General features: G+C 43.6%; 1 protein-coding gene across 10 annotated transcripts in view; it reads right to left on the bottom strand.

The window, feature by feature from the left end:
- Positions 1–12,858, bottom strand: part of EYA1 (EYA transcriptional coactivator and phosphatase 1) — a 167,847-nt gene extending 154,989 nt beyond the window's left edge. For 3 of the 10 annotated variants that reach the window (XM_056333198.1, XM_056333197.1, XM_056333203.1), the window contains exon 1: positions 12,628–12,855. The gene's annotated coding sequence lies outside the window, so the exon portion shown is untranslated. Of the gene's footprint in view, positions 1–12,627 lie in introns of all 10 variants that reach the window. The other 7 variants (XM_056333195.1, XM_056333202.1, XM_056333204.1 and 4 more) reach the window with 4 other exon arrangements.
- Between the last annotated feature and the right edge of the window lie 2,415 nt (positions 12,859–15,273).

Below are 15,273 nucleotides of genomic sequence, written 5' to 3'. Positions count from 1 at the left end.
GTTCAGCTTCTCCCTGATATCTATCAATGTCAATTGTATTTTAATGCTAAGAGGAAATAATAACAAAGAAATATGATTGCAGATTGAGCCAGGATAAAAAAGAAAATCCACAAAGTTTCCAAAATGTTGCCCTCAAGCTAAGGATATTTTTATACTAAATCTCTTCAAGTTTACATCAGGTCACAGTCCTAGCCCCTATAAATTATAAATATGGGGTGCTTTGTGTTCTCTCACCTTTGAAAGCGGTGTTCTTTGATGCTAAAAATAACACTGAAGTGCTGAGGTGGATTAACAAAGGATGAGCCCTTAAACAGACATCAATTCAAAATATGGTTTCCTTACAGGGGCAATTGTCTTTAAAATAAAATGCTGTGACCTTCTTCAAATTCAGAATTAATCATTCAAATAATTCAAACAAACCCAACTAAAACCCTCATTAGAAAAATTGGCTTGTTTTTGTTTAAAGACATGAGGCAAATGCAGTCTGCTAAAGAATAATAAAAATGTAAATCTGATTATCTAAAGTTACACGTTATATACATAGAAATGTGAATAGCACTTTGCTTATCTATGATAAGTGAAGATCCAATGGTCTGAAGGTATTCAATTTGTCTTAAAGCCTTTCTGTATATGAAACTTATATTTTAGGATCAGGATGCAAAACCTTATTCTGCATCTTTCTACCTGAATGGGATTCTTGCAAGAAAAAAAAAAAAATCCCTTCAAGCCCAGTTGTTCTGTGCACAATAAGTCCATACTGGACTCTACTCATTGCACACATTCTGCTACTTCTATAAAATATAAACATAAAGAAAGTGTTAACAGGTTCACTCCACACCCTAAGGAAGATGCTAATATGAACCATGCCTCTGTAATGCATCCACTCCCTTCTTTCTGGTTTACAATTGAGAGATCGAATCCAGTCCCACTCCCGCTGAGAACAATGGCCAATCTGAAATATTTCTATGAAATCAGGGTTTGGTGTTCATGTTTGTTCTGACACCAAATTATAGGTTAGAAAATTATTCAAGGCTTTAAAAAGTGACAATTAAAAATAAGGACAAGAATTTCTCCTGACTTTAAAAAAAATATTAACAGCAAAGAGCAGAAGAAAACCGTTCTCTAACAATGCCCCACTCCTAAGCAATGACTGACATCTGTTTCAAAAACTCTTTTATTGCAAAATTCAATAAATGGAAAAACCGCACAAGCTGAAAGTCTGCCACTTCAGCGAGGGAATAAAATGGAGCTTTTTCTAATGGAAAAAATATTCAAAAGTCAATTGATGTAATGCTGGTATGTGGATGACCTGACAGCTTTTCAGATCAGCAGTGCTCTCTTTACTAATGGAAAGAAAACTTTACCAAGACTGGTAATTGTCTACGTTTAAAAAGCATTTTCTATTAAAGCCCATAAGGAAAAAGCATATATGTTTTAGTGTATATCGCAGTTCAAGCATAATTAGGTGACCTAGCTTGCAGTAGCTGCTGTAGGGAACATTCTCCCTCTCTGGGAGAGGTTCCTATAACACACCAGCATCAAAAAACCCACTGCTGCATATTCCGCTCTGACATATTCTGCCCTCCAAGTCACTGCAAAAGAGATTTAAGAAAAGGTCCTATATATACCCACACACACTCTTAGGGGCAAAGACTTGTCTTTCTCAGCAGATGCCAGAGACCTCTGGCAGCAGAATCAAGCTAGCAGTAACATGAGGGCTTAGACATTAATATGGAACAGCTGATTTACAACGTAATTAAGTAATTTTAATTTTGAAAAATTCAACTTTTAAATGACAGCAACTTAGTTATCCCTATTAGAATTGTCATCCTAGGTTAATTTTAACTTTTAGTAATACTTTACAAAAACTAATTAAATTCCCCGGAGTTGTTAATGTATCAAAAATTACGTCTAAATTACATGCAGTATCTATTACAGAGAAGTTGTTATATGCAAAACATGTCATCGAATATGAAGGAAAATACCTCAAATTATTGAAAAAGACAAGATCTAAATTGAAGGGAAGTCATGAAAGTACATATCCCCTTCATTTTTCTCTACTACTTTGGAAGTCATTTGCTTGGTTAAATATTATTATTATTAAATACACGATGGTAGCAGCTAGAGCCCTACCAATTAAAGAATACTATTGCACCAGGCATGATAAACAGCAGCCCCCTTTTCCAAACAGCTCTTATCATTTTAAAGGGAATTAAAAAAAAAAAAAACCAAACCAAAGAAAAACCACACCAAACAAAAAAAAGGGCACAAAGAGCAAGAAAGTACAGAAGGTGGTTTACGAGAGATTTTATTCCCTTCTTTCTGAAACATTAGCCAACGCCGTGCAGTTTTTCCCCACGCACACGGATCTGAACGTGTGCCTTTGCAGCCTGGTGCAGGGCGGTTGCCAACTGCTCCCCAGCCAGGCTGGGGGGGTGGCCAGGTGCTCCAAGAAGCTCCTTATCTCACAAGGGCTGCCCCCATCTGAGCGCCCACCTGAAAACTGACACAAGCGAGTGGCCCATTGCCTGGCAAGCAGATGTTAAAGGCAGTCAGGGACACTGGGAAATAACCTCTCAGGGCTAGAAGGTACTGGCGGGGGGTGAGCTCTTGCACACACAGCACCAGACACAAGGGTGACCAAAAAGTAACTAGCCACGGCCGACTCTCAGCACTTACAGACACTAATGTTTAAGGACAAGGAACCTGATTTCCTACGCTTGCTGAGCTGGTCTCCATAAAGGCTCTGTAGTTCCCGCGCAAGCCCTACCCTGCTGCCAACAGCCGCATCCCAGAGCTGTCCCAGGGCTGCCGTAACGCACGTTCAGTGGCAGTGAGCCCACACCGATGCTTGCTGCCATCAGAAACAGCAGGAACACAACAACACCTTGGGCTACCTTACCCCTTCCATCACCAAGGAGAAGGGATTAAACTTTTCCTGTTCCTGTGCCACCAGCAAAACTGCTCCTGCTTTAGAACCCTGGTGATTACACCATTGCAGAGTCTCCAAGATGAAGTCACTTCTGGTGTCATCAGTGGATACTACTTTGCTCTTACTTTCTTTTTTTTCTTTAAAAAAAAAAAAGTTTGCCAGACTGACCATACTTTCTCAGGAACTGGTAGGATTTTCTAATAACACCTAGACAAAATTGTATCTCCCCAAACCATACTCATTTGCTAGAAAAAAAAAAAAAACACAAAAAAAACAAAACCATGAAACGCACATGTGCTTTATCATTTGGTAGAGAAAGAAAGGAAGAGGTTATGAGGCTGGACTAAATGGTCTTTTTTTACCATGTAGATGATCACATGTGGTATTTTACAGTTAATATTAGGGAACTCGATGGTTTTGATTTTAGGTGCTATACTTGGGAAGTTTCCGTTTTAGCAGTTGCTAAAGGCTCACTACATTCACTCCGTTCCCAGGTAGGTCCCTTGTCCCCCACCCCCGCTTCCTTTTAAGGTGTTAAATTTGGCAGATAACCTGGGTAGCATTTAGAAAACAATTATTTCCAAATGCTAGGAAAGAAACTTGCCAAATGCAACAGCTAAAAACCAAAAAGAAAAAAAAAAAAATAAAAAGAGGAAGGAAATAAAATGGAAGAGGGAAAGATATTTTTTAAAAATGAAATTTAGTAGGGACCTTTCAGCAGCTTTATAAACAATTAATTCCAGTGCTGTGACCAAAGACCACCTCTGATTCAGCCTGGAATGCCTGCAGATGCAATACAGCATCCTGCGTTCCAGCAAGCCTCAGGGACTCCAGTGAAACAGATAGGTGCCCAGATGTGCAGGACCTAACATACCCATCTGCTGGAAGACACCCCACACCAACTGCAGTGCTAACACTGACCTAAACACAGACTCTGGGCCAGCCCCAGACCTCTCTGTGGGTATGCAGCCTGCAGGTAACACACTCTGCAACAACAGCACACGAGGTAGGTCACCACTTTTGCATCCTCATAAACATCCACGTCCACCTCAACAGACCTTTTTTTCTAATACCACTGAGCAGAAATGCATGCAATGTCAGGACTAGTGGCTGAAGTAAACCTGTGGAAGACAGGGCTGAAAAACTTCAGGCTCACTGATTTATTGGTAAGGCTTCCTTCATATAAATGTAGAACAAGCACTCTGGTGTCTTGGACAGGCATGTATAAAACCCATGGCACTGACTGTGATGCCCAGGTTGGCAGCAAAGTAATCTCACTCTTCCTAAGTCAGTAACATAAATTAACTATCTAGATTTTTTGGCTATCTAGGTGATCACTTTTAACTTTAAAATAAAGGAAAAGAAAACAAAATCAATTAAAATAATAATAAAAACCAATTACAATCTAAAATTACGGTCTTTACTTAATGTTTTTTATTTCATTGAAAATGAATGTTTCTGGTAAGGAAACATGAGGTCTCATCTGCCTACACAGAAATCTCACTGGGTGCTGGACCAGATTAAGAGGAGACTCATGAGCAGAAGGATGAAAGAAAGAAGAGAGGAAGGAAACACTATAAGCACAAAGAATACACCACAGGCAAATGATATTACTGACAGCCTGGGAAATACATCTGTACTACTTTTTGCATCCTAATTATATTTATAAAATTGCACAACACTGTAAGCCTGAGTATGTCTTGAAGAAACCATTTGACAATACTTTGTGTCACTTTCTCCCATATACAATTAAATTTAACAAGAGAAAGGTGTCAAGAACACAAGGACCACGGTACTGGTTCAGACCAACAATCTTCCTGGTGCTGTCTCCAACAACAGGCATAACTGGACACAGAAGAGCAAGAACAGAACACGCACATGCCTTTTCCCCATTATTTTCCCAGTTCCCTGTTATTTCAGTTCAGAGGATTTCCTGAGCCTGATGGAGTTCTCTCTAGCAGCCCTCAATACGGCGCTCTCAAGTGTTTGTCCATCCTCCTCCTGAACCCATGCAAACTTTTTGGATTCTTAACAATTCTTAACATTAATTTTTGGGGGGCATTACCGAGCACCAAATCTTTTGGAATTACCTTTGATGCCAAGATCTCATTTCTGAACAGTGAGGGGCAGCTCAGTGCCCATCGCTTTCCACGTACAGCTACAACTATTTTGCTCAAGGTTTAGCAGTTTACATTTATCTCTGCAGAATTTTATTTGTCATTTTATTGTCTAATGACTTGACTCATCAGGTCCTTGCACAATTCTTCGCTAGTCTGCTCTCATTGCTATTCACCTCATTCTCCAAGTCATGTATGAATAATTTGCTAACTTAAATTGCTAACCTGGGATGTCTTCCATTCAAGTGGAAGCAACCTAGAAAAATGTTCCTGATTTGCACAATCATTCAGAAGAAGCTATTTGAAGAAAGTGGAGTGACAGTAACAGAAAATTCTCACCTGAAGAAATAAGCAAAGGCAAAAAAAAGTTTTCAGCCTGGAGAAGAAAAGGCTCCGGGGAGACCTTATAGCAGCCTTCCAGTACCTGAAGGGGGCTTGGAAGAAAGATAGGGACGGACAATATAGTAGAGCTTATAGCAACAGGCCAAGGGGTAATGGCTTTAAACTGAAAGGGGGTAAATTTAGATTACATAGTAGGAAGAAACTGCACCACCTGTGAGGGTGGTGAGACACTGGAACAGATTGCCCAGAGAAGCTGTGGATGCCCCATCCCTGGAGGTGTTCAAGGCCAGGCTGGATGGGGCTTTGAGCAATGTGGTATAGCAGATGGTGTCCCTGCCCATGGCAGGGGGGTTGGAGCTAGGTGATCTCTGCGGTCCCTTCCAACCCAAACCATTCTACGATTCTATGAAAAGATGTTCGCATGTTTACCAAAGAATGGGAATCTCCTGGCAGCTAATTTCAGCAAGCTCAGAAAACTCTCTGGTCCCCTGATGTTGGAGGAGACTTGGTCAAATGCAAAGAAATGTTTCCTGAAGTGGACAAAGAAACCCGACAACATAGTGGCCAAAACTCCCAGAGCACCTGGAAGGGTTAAAGTTTAAAACTGGAGAACTGCAAAAATGAGGTTAATAATTTGCCATTGCTTTTACAAGTTCTAAAACTGAAATATAACTGGTCCAGAGACTGTCTTGACAAAGTCTTGGTGCTGCTTCCTTCACCTGCCATGGTCAGGAATGGTTTAACCTGAGAACAGCCAGGAGGCCCTGGTGAGTGTGTGCATCAGGTACGAAATGCGGGGCCAGACATGGCTAGATTGCCCAGTGTCTCCCTGGCAGAGGCACCCAACAGAACACTCTGTCAGGAAGGTCCACAAAGGGCCAAAGTGGGAGACACACACATACATCATTTTAAAGCAATAATGTTATTCTAAAAGCAGAGCACTCCAAACATAGCAAAAGATCGTATTTTTCATTGAATATTAAATACACATAAAAGTCAAACTGTAGAACAACATTGAAATTATACTGGCAACCTGCTTGCCAGAATTTATTTTTAAATGACCTACAAAATTAATATGATGTTTAAACTACCCAGTGGGATCAACTTTATTTGTATCTGAAATGTAGGTTGAAACTGCTCAGCAAACATATATGCCAATAGTTTAGGACAGGAAATACAGAATATTTTATTGTGAAAACATAAGGGAAACTTATGCTTTTAAAATTTAATAAAATTACCATTTACAACATGAATTCTGTGCCTCAAACAAGGATTGAACAATTTTGCTCTTAGCATTCCATGGGATCTTTATTATCAAAATGTTACAAGAATCTCTAATTTCTCTGGTTTTAGTTATGTATCGTTAACAAAAAGAACAAAACCAGAATACAACAGCCAATTCCTTTGTCATTATTTTTTTGGGCAATACATCCATTTTCTGTTTTTATGTGTCAAACACTCTACAAAAGGTGAGGGGATCCATTGATGAACACTATTGGGCTAAGCGTCAGGTTAATAAAGAATATGAAATACATACAAGAAAAATGTTGAGCTATGAATCATAACATGCAACTGGGATACTCACCTAGCTCAGGAAAGAAGTGTAAGATGCTTTGCAAACATTCAACCCATGTGGTTCTGTACAACTTTTCTAATGAGTAATAATTATATACATGCTCTAGGAAGCCTTTCTACACCTATTATAAATTTAGATTAAAGGTAAGGCATTTCTTATTATTTTACATGGGCTTTTAAAGTAGTTTGTAAAATACATGCAGTCTATAAAAGTTTGTGGTCTAACAACAAACGACTGTACTGCTTCTGCACAATTCAGTGCAAACAAGTAAAAGTTTGCTAGTTATAATTAATACAAGTCACATGTAAAGGTTTTAAGGTTTACACAGAGCAATTAAAAGTAATTTTCCTCTAGGTGAAATTATGTTTTAATCAGCTTCTTAAACTTTTATTCATTTTTTAAAATAAATCAGATACATTTGAGTCTGAAATTGTAATAACTTTCATTAAAGCCTAGGGCTTCCCCCAAGCTAACAAAAGCATTCAAGTAATAAACACTACCAGCAGTATTTTCAGCAGTGGAACCCACGTTATCCCAGACAGCAGAAAAATACACCCAGATAGGATGGGTTACAGAAAGCGTGGTTGTAAGCAAGTCACCCTGGCTATGGAAAGCTAACACTCAGCTGGGACACACACAGGCCAAAGTCTTGGCATCTCCCACCCAAGCACTGGGTTAGGGTTGACTGAGGTCCCACGCTCTGCGAGAACCACCAAATTGCCTCTGGGCTCACCCTGCCCATGACAGCAGCAAAGCTGCACTTGTGTGGCCCAGAGCCACAGCTCCAGCATCTCTGGGCAAGTGGCACTTCCAGCACTCACAACGGACCAACTCCAACTGGACGTGTGCACCAGTGACCTTCCTGACATGGTCAACAATAAGGCTAAAGATGCTGCTTTCTTATTTACCTGCCATACAATGAGAAAACTTCCCGTCTGTCAAAGTCAACCAACATTTTTTTTGCTAAGTCACAACATTCACATAATGCAGGAAGCGTCTTATTTCCAGTCTTAACAGGAGACTTTGCAACCTGCTCTGGGCGAACCTGCTTTAGCAGGGGCTTGGACTAGATGATCTCCAGAGGTCCCTTCCAACCTCAACCATTCTGTGACCCTGTGATTCTGTCATCAAATGCCAGAATCCACATTTTCTATCTACAAAACTTCTGCTTCTCGTCATACAGTAAAGGTACCTACTTGTAGTAGATGCGAGTTTCACCAGTAGGTGCAAGTAGTCTATTTTCTTCATTCGGATTCATCTATGAGAATGGGTTCTCTTTCAACCTCTGTTAAAGTGCAAATGAAAGAGAAGGAATGGTCCTAGGCCTGAGAAATCCAGAAGGCTGTACCACTGAACTGTCAAAGTTGTCAATGTGATGTCCAACGGGATATTTAAAGGTACCACATCAGGTTAAGCATCTGTAGCCATTTACATTTGGTTGGTTGTTTTTCTGTTTGTTTGCTTGCTTTTTTATCCTGCAAGCACCCTTAAGGGTGCCAGCAAGCACCCAGCTGCACCTTTAGTCACCCACATACCTTCTGACCCACATCGACCAGAAATACCAACAATTCACTAACTGAAAGTTAATTTTAAAACAGAAATTTACCTAACAACAATGCCAGCTTTCCTTCACGTTTCTGTGCTACATCCTCAAGCTCTTGCTTCTCAGGGGTAACCCCAGGGTCTGTGCTGCCGGCTCCCACGGGGCTGTCCGCACTCCAAATGGGTCAAGGGAGGAGGCACTGGCTAGGAGCTCTCTTCTCCAGCCAGCAGTCACTTCTTATGAAACTAAAAACCCACCAATAAATCTTTGCCAAATTTGGACAATTGGTGCGAATATTAGAGGGGAGGAGAAGGAAATGATTGTAAGAGCATTTGTGGGACTCTCAGTTCCTTGGAAAACAATGTTAAACCCCATTTTTAAATGCTGGTTTGTTCAACTTTGTCATTGTCATTGTCATTGTCATATCTCTTGCTTGACAGATTACATTCTTTTCCTCCAATTTCTGCCAGACTGCGTTTTCATGAAAATGCATTCAGTAACTCATTATTTTTAACATAACAAAAACTTAAAACTTAGGGATTGGGAACCTTGATAAATAGGTTCTGCTTACACAACTACACAAAGACGTATTATGTGTTCTTTGTCAGCAAAAAAATGCACTGAGTTTAGTCAAACAGCAGTATTCAGTTTCAGTTCTCCAAACTGCATCCACCAATGAGACCAATTTTTAGGTACATATATGACAAAACAAAACGCACAAGGGCAAACACAGTTGAAGTCATTAAATCAACCTGTCCTCTAGCAACAGCCACACTTCTTACAAGTTTGCTTATCCTAATTAATATTCTTGCAATCTTTTCCACCATCACAGCTCAAGATAAAACTGTAATTATTGTTATATATTACTGGCTATAGTAATATATTAAGTGTGGAAAACATAACAGAAAATAGCTGTTATCCATATAACATAATTTTTACAATTTGTTATAAAAGATAAATTACTATTTCATTTATCAAATAATGCTATAACTAATTTATAATAAATAATATTTCATAATAAAGGAGAAAGTGAAGAGTGAACTACACTAACATTCTGAAGATAATGTTTCACTTTCCTCTGAGACCAGTGTAACCTAAAAGCTAAAACCCAAAGCGTTGTTCACACAAAACCGTGCAATCCTCTTCAATATTCAGATGATAAAGAGCTCAAGCTATTGAGCAGAGAAATTAAAGTTCTGAAATTTCAGGAATTAGGCCAATTGCCTAAAGTGGCAGTAGGTGTGACTCGCTATGGAAACAGCATAGAAAGGACAGAGAAACAACTTTGAGTTGGAAAAACTTTTAAAAGCAGATGAAGTACCCAGCTGTGGCCTCCTTGATTTTAAGGACTTTACACACAATTTCCGTTCTTATAAATAAAAAGAGCTTTCTCCTAGCTCACTCCATTATTAGGGGAGCTGCAAAAATGCAGACCTACCTCACATGGTGGGAGTTCACCTCTGTGATTTTTCCAAGCAGCCCAGCACGGCGGGGGCCCTGGGTGGTGGCCTGGGGTGGCGGCATCCTCTGCCTGCGCTGCCAACACACTGCCCGGGGCTTGCCCTGGGTATGGGGCAGCAGCTGCCCCCCAGGTTCCCCCAAGGATTGCCCCTGCGGGTGCCTCTCCCAGGCAACTCCAGCTCACTGTCACACCACCAAACTCGGGCAAGGCTTTCTCGGTCCAACTGCTAAAGCCTTTCCATGGGAGCTTGACCTGTACCGTAGAACGGGATGGTAAATTCACATCTTACTTTCTATGGCCATGCAGTAGGATTAGCACTCTGAGACAGAGCAACAGAACATACTGCGTCAGAAAGAGGTTAAAAAAAAAAAAGAAAAAGGTAAAAGACCATTAAAAGCGTCCAGACATTTAGGAAATCATTACCCTATGATACTTGATATATCCGATTAAATATTCAAGGATAAAAATTGTAAAAATAAAAGGAAGGAAAAAACTCAAGCCTCTTAATTCAATTTAATCTCTTAATTTTGTATCACTCTCCCTCTCTTTCTCTAAATCTAGAAGGAAAGGTGAGCAATAATATTTTGGGATCCTATACTTAAGTAATTGAATGAAAGAAAGAATGAAAACACCCTAAAATTCTCCAAATGCAAAGGATGCAAGAGGCCCTCAGTTTCCAGCTGACTTGGAGAAACTGTTCAAATTACTTTTGAAGATTTTGAAAATGCTCCTGCCAGAGTCCATTCTTCACCTTGCCCATGGTGACAGAAATTGCAGTGCAACAAGGGCAGAGCAACAAACAAGCAAAAGAGTGACTTGCTTCTCCCTCCTTTTCCTCTCTACCCTTTTTACAATTGAGTTTACACAGGAAGATGAAGCTAATGAAGAAGATTAGAAGTGAAACATCAGGCCTGGAATAAGTAACACAGCTGTCAGGAACCAGTGACTTAGTTTCTACTTAGATGGGTAGTAAACATTTTCAGCAATGCTATTACAAATTCTACAATTCTAAAGACTGCTGAACCAGTCACAAAGACTAGTCCACATATTTTACAAGTTTGTTTGAGGATGCAGATACTTGCAGTTTACCTTACACTGAAATCTATGGTAGAATAAGATGCTTGCAAGCTAGGACACAGATCTGTGGCGAGTGTATCCAGACTAGTCTTCAGAAGATCTGCCAGCTACCTCCATGAGCTGCAGTCCTCAATTAGGGACATTTTCACACACATTGCCCTCTGTCTTTTATTTTCTGGTGCACCCAGACTACCTGCTCCATGACTACTCTGTGATCCTACAGCTACCCTCATTATGGTTCATGCTTACACAGCTTTTGGCAGAGAACGAACAGCTCTAATCTGGAAATTGTTTCATAGGGACTTTCCACACACCACATTTGCTTTTTAAAGAACTTCTCACAGCACCGAATGGCTGATTTCTCTTCTTATAACCATATTTTTATTTTAAAATACTGTGGAAAGTGTGAGTCTTCAAACGTAGCAACTGTCCAGTGCTGCTGTTCATACCGCATTTTGCTAGAGCATATGTAACCATGAAAGTGTTCTGCTACTAAAAGTCAATGTGAGCTACTCTTTGCAATTTAAATGCAACACTATGTTCCTTACAGCCTAAAAGAGGAAGAAAAAAAAAAAAAAGAGCCTGATGTTATGTTTTAATAATTGAAGAAAACTCTGATCTTTGACTCTGTGATAGAAAAACTGCCTTTTCAATTACGGTTTCAAAGAACAGAGTATTTCCAGCCAAAAATAAGCTTTGCCTCCAAGACCACCACCACAGACAGAACCCATCTCGTGACTAGCCATGTCCAACAATCCTGTCGAAGGGCTTAGGCTGGCAAAACGAAACCTCAGAAGGCGAACCGGGGAGAGGGACACCTGCGGGTGTGCCCCCTCCCTGCTCGGCACCCTCCTTGTCCCGAACAAGGCGCTGGGATGTGCGGAGAAGGGTGGGGAGCGGACAACATCCCTCCTTCCCTCCTGCCTTCCCCCGACCCCGCGGAGGCCGGCAGCCAGCGGGCTCCCGGCGAGGAGGCGGCCGCCCCAGCGGGGCCGTGCCCGGGGCACCGGTGCGGTACGGTGCGGTGCGGGCAGTGCGGGCGATGGGACCGCCGTCGGTGACCCGGCACCGGCCGCTTCTCCCCGTCCGACGGAGGAGGAGCTGCCCTCTCCTCGCTGGCGGCCCGGACGCCTCCCCAAACACTTGCCGTGCCCGCAGCCGGCAGGCCCCGGGGACAGGGGTGACGGCAGCCACGCTCACCGCGGCGCAGCGCCCGCACACCTGCACCCTCTGCCACCAACAACGCGCGCCCAGCTCCTGGCCGGCACCGTGGGCTCCCGCCGCGCCGGGCTCCCGAGCTCTGCCGCCCTTTCCCCTCCCACCCGCCGCGGCTCCCGCAGCCTCGCCCCTCCCTCCCCGCCGCAAGCCCCTCAGCGCTGCGCGCCCGCGCAGCCACCCGCAGCGGCGCAGCGCCCGCGGCTCATACGGCGCGTCCCGCCCGTCCCCCGCCGCACCCACGTGTCCGGGCACCCCGCGCCGGCGGCGGCTCCGGCGCTGGCTCCGGGTGACGGGCAGCCTCGGCCCCGCCGCCCCGGCCCCCGGCTCGGCACAGCACGGCTCGGCACGACGCGCACTTACTCCGCGGGACCTCCGGGGCGGCGGCGCGGGCCCGGCGGCTGCCCAGGCGCGGCGGCCGGCGGTAAGTTGCGAGGAGCGGAGCCGCGCTGGGCGGGGAGGGGTTTCGGGGAGGTGGCGGCGAGGAAACTTCCCCGGCGCGGCTCGACCGCCCGCCCGCCTCCTCCGCCTCCTCCCGGCGGCAGCACCGCGCCTGCCCGGCCGCGCCGCCCGCTGCCCCCCGCCGCTTTCGGCTCGCCGGGGCACCCCGGGAGCGCCGCTGGCCTCACCCTCACACCCCCGCCCTCCACCCCCACGCCTTTTGGCTTTGGTTTGGTTTTTTTTCCCCAAGAAGGACGGTATTGTTAGAGAGGGGAAGGATGGGCCCTGAGGATCCCGGCGCCCTGCCGTGCGCGGGACGTGAGGGGTGGCTGCTCGTTACGCACCCCCAGCCCCGGCTGGCAGCCCCGCCGCTCCCGGCTGCGCGAGGGCGGGAGGGCACCTGCCGCATCCCCGGGCCGCGGGAGTCGCCTGACCCCGCTCGGCACCGCGCTGGGAGATCCATCACTGCCCTTGGTGGAGAAGGCAAAGAGTGAGCCAAGGCGTCGAGGAGAGCATGGGAACGCTACTCTGGGAGAAGCTCTGCTACGCCTGTGGCACCTGACCCCAGGGACCTCGGATTATCCGTCCCTAAAATCAGCGCCTGTGCACATCGTGCCCGCCTCATTACCTGTGGCAGAGGAAGCATGGGGCTGACTCCGTGTGGCTGGTACTTCAGGTATGGAGTCAGTGCAAACAGTGTTGGAGCATTCTCTTTGCTTGCCTGCCCCGGAGGTATGAACTGAAACCCTGCATCAGGCATCATGTACAGGCATCTGAATCTAACGAATGCCCTGCTCGATTTGGTAAGCTGGTCCACATATGGAAGCAGCGCGGCCACTGATTATTCCCCCACCCCCCCACCCCCACCCCCCGCACTATAAAGGTGAACATTGCAGTCCAGGCCTCCTCCTCCCTTTCTTCCTTCTTAAATCGGAAAACAAAACAAAAAAGTTGCCATTGCTTCAAGCTCTTCCATTTATTTCAGGTACTTCTTTGCCTTCAGTACATACTTTTCCACTCTTTTCCAGCTCTTCACAACCTGCCTGTATGCCAATTTCAGAAAGTAAAAAACATATCTCTGCCTTTAGAGAAATTGAAATCATGTTCCCACAAGCATTTATGATCTTTCCTAACTGTAGATACACAAACAATGCCATTTAAATCACTAGAATATCTAGATGTTTCTCCTGAAGGACCTAAATCCCTTCAAGTCCATTCTTACTTTTTAACAGTTTTGGGGTTTTTTTCCCCCACTTGTTTCTTCTCCAGTGTAACAGTCCTGTAAATTAAAGGGGGAGAGTTAATTAAAATGTCAAGCATGGGGCCATGTACAAACATACTGACAAACTGAGATGGAGTCCACATTCTTTTGAAGTTAAATTAATCCATTAGGCTGTATTTTGACTTATCAAATGTGGGATATTTATCTGTATATAACTTTTAACATTTTCATTAAACTATTTCTAGTTGAACACCATTTTGAGAAATTAAACAGAGTTTACTCTAATTCCCATTAAATTCAGTAGCCAAACTCACCTTGACCCACGATGATGGGAAGTAATGGATGATACTACCTCAACTGAGCATTTTTATACTGCAGGGAAGTAGATTAAATTGCCCTAACACACCTGAGGGGAGAATGTGATCTATGGATTGTACAAATTGTGGCGATTGTAAGAAAGACTCAAGAGAGGTAAAGTCACAGGTCCACTTGTTCCCTTCTAGTGGAATATGAAATGGAGAATAGAGCATGTGGATCCATAAAAATCTCTGAAAGCAAAGAGGGAAACAGAATCTGTGCAAATACTTTCTCCTGGACTCATGGAATAGACATGTACAACCTAAACTCTACATTCTGCAGGGCAGTTTCTTCAGAATATCAGTCTTTGACTGAACAGGTGGTTGGCTATGCACACTGTGATGAAGCCTTTCTTTGAAGTCAGGTGTAGGGCTAAGCATATGTCCAAATTCTGTCCTTTTTCACCCAGAAATCTTGCCTGGTAAAAATTCAGAGTTGTATATCCCAAGTATTTACTAATTTTGAGCAGGTAGAGGAGTATTCAAAAACCTTTCACATATCCAAAATATTTAAGAAGGTGTCTGCTAAAGCACATCTAGGTCCCCAAAGATGCTCTTAGTTTTATGTGAGATACCTCAGAATAAAATATGAATGTCAGCTCCAGCATGAGGGTAAATGTTGCATAGATGTCCAAGAATGCTGGCAACACAGCCCCAAGGAGGACTGAGCTCTCATGACAGCCCTGAGCCTCCTTATGGAAGAGTGGACCTCCTTCCTATAGGAAGCCCTGGACACTATGGTGATGAGTGATTTGGATTGTCTTGGATTTGACTTTGCAGTGTTTCTGTTGGCTTTCCTCTTCTGCAGTGCTTTGAGCTCTTGATGTGAGAAGAATCAAGTGAACCCTATATAATATTGAGGCACTGAGTAAAAATAAGCACAATTACATTCACAATAGGTGATTGATAAGCATGGCTTACAGGTCAAAATATTTCAAACAGCACTCAGGTTGGCATCCTACTTCCTAGAGTCTAGTGTCGTGAGTTGTC

The sequence above is a fragment of the Falco biarmicus genome, chromosome 3 (assembly GCF_023638135.1).
Source record: "Falco biarmicus isolate bFalBia1 chromosome 3, bFalBia1.pri, whole genome shotgun sequence".
Lineage (NCBI taxonomy): Eukaryota > Metazoa > Chordata > Aves > Falconiformes > Falconidae > Falco > Falco biarmicus.
Note: the sequence above shows the minus strand (reverse complement) of the source record. Positions and strands in the feature narration are given on the sequence as shown.